At 44.2% G+C, this 2248-nt stretch overlaps 1 pseudogene; it reads right to left on the bottom strand.

Moving 5' to 3' along the window:
• LOC102181268 lies at positions 616-1483 on the bottom strand (annotated as a pseudogene).

Genomic DNA, 2248 nt, shown 5'->3' with positions numbered 1-2248 from the left:
TGCTTTTTCCTATTTCCTTGCTGTTCATACAGCTCAGCCCAGCAATGGTTCTTCATTCCTTGAATCAGCAACAGCTGTTCCAAGTTCAGCTCCTTCACAGTCCCAGAAATGTCCTGTCTGTATCCTTCATCCCGACAGTTCTCTCTCCTCAGACAACTGTGTCCTGGCTCCACTGGACCAACTTGAAGGTTTTAAGAATGCCTCTTCTTGCCTTTGTTCCCCCAAGGGTGATAGCTGTGCCTGTATTCCCTCTGGTTTCCTGATTTTCAGCCCTCCAACACCAATTTAACCATTTCCTAATAGTGAATTATTTTTACTAAACCTCCCTGTATGTTTTTTTTTTCACTAGATGCTGGACATATACAGTGTATTGGCATTAATTATGCTATAAAGTCACCATAAACACTGAACTAGTGACTACTGAACCATTGCTCCTAGGAGAAATACAGTTACTGTGAGTCTGTGGTCACAATATTTCCACTACGATCAATATTTGCTTCTTGTTTTACGTGTGCTTCTGTTAAAAGCATCTTACTTGATATATTCTCTTTTTTTTTACAACTGTTCATCTTCTGTCAACCCAATTTCCATTTTAAGAGTTTGAGGAAGAACAGTTTAAGAGCACTGAGTGGCTGTTTCTCCCCATTCCGTGGCCCGAGCAGTGTGAGCTGCAGAGCAGCGGGCAGCGGCAGGCTGAGCACTCCATTCTTCAGTGGGGAACTGCTGAACAGGCACGGAAGGGACCGGCACACCTTGCGACCAGTCCAGTATCTCAGGTTGAGGAGAAGTGAACTCTGGAGCTGAAGTAGTCCATTTACCCTGAAACCCCTCCTCAGTCACACCTTCTCAGCTGCTGCCTGCTCTTCCTTTTCAATCTCTTCAGGATATCTGTAGATATCTCTTCAGGATATCATGCAGAGATGAAGCATGACTTCCAATGAGTGTTCCACGCATGTGCTGAACTTCCCAGTTGAGCATCCACTGCACTCGACCCACTAAGTGAGCTCCCTTGTTGTTGCATGGGATGGCAATATCCACAGTGGAGAATCTGTCTTACACAGAGCAATGGTAGGCAGGTTAACATAGGCTTCTGTGAGAGGCTGGTGGTCAGCCCTGAGGTCAGTAAACACCAGAAATCATGGCTCCCAGAACACTGCATGTATCTGGTTAGTGAAGGCTCCAGGAGTGAAGCAGCCAACAATAGAAGTGGGAGCAGCGGCAGCAGCGGCAAAGTTCAACAAAGCTCACTGGCCAGTGTTCCTAGAGAATATGACACCAGCATCAGCTGGGTTTTCAATCGCAACAATGAACAAGCTGCCAACAGAATCTTCTCCCAGGCTCTCTTCAGATTTATGATTTAGATGCCATCATTTTTGTAGATGTACTGTTCCATGTGGAAGTCAAGGTTGGTGCCACCTAAGTGGGTTCCTACTGCAAGGAATTTGAGGACATTCCCCTCCTTCATTTGCAGAATGAAATCCATTTGAATTCTTGACCAGTAGCCCTATAACTCATATCTGAAAAAGCTGATGTAACACAAATATCTTCTCCATAAAACACATCACAGACTCCTTGAACTTAAGAACACTAGAGAGCGCTTGAACACTATACATATGTGGGAGTCATTTTAGATAGTGAAATCACTATCAAAAGGCACAAAATTGGGACTTCCCTGGTAGTCGGGGGATTAAGAGTCTGCCTTCCAAAGGAGAATACGCAGGTCCAATAACCGGTCAAAGAACTAAGATCCCACAAGCTGCAAAACAAATAAGCCAGCATGGCAGAACTAGAGAGCCTGAAGGCCACAAGAAACATGCCCTGTGATGCAACTAAGATCTGACACACACAAATAAATAGGCAAATATTTTTTTAAGCTGTGGGAATGTGTAATAGTAAGGCTTTTTAATATGTATTAATATCTGTTTTCCAGTAGTCATATATGGATGTGAGAGTAGGACTGTAAAGAAGACTGAGCACCAAAGAATTGATGCTTTTGAACTGTGGCATTGGAGAAGACTCCTGAGAGTCCCTTGGACTGCAAGGAAATCAAACCAGTCAATCCTAAAGGAAATTAATCCTGAATATTCATTGGAAGGGTTGATGCTGAAGCTGAAGCTCCAATATTTTGGCCTCCTGATGCCAAGGACTGACTCATTAGAAAAGACCCTGATGCTGGGAAGGATCAAAGGCAGGAGGAGAAGGGGACAACAGAGGATGAGACAGTTGGATGGCATCACTGACTTGATGG

The sequence above is a fragment of the Capra hircus genome, chromosome 28 (genome assembly GCF_001704415.2).
Source record: "Capra hircus breed San Clemente chromosome 28, ASM170441v1, whole genome shotgun sequence".
In the NCBI taxonomy this organism is placed as follows: domain Eukaryota; kingdom Metazoa; phylum Chordata; class Mammalia; order Artiodactyla; family Bovidae; genus Capra; species Capra hircus.
The sequence above is the reverse complement of the archived record's forward strand: the minus strand, read 5'-3'. Positions and strand labels throughout refer to the sequence as shown.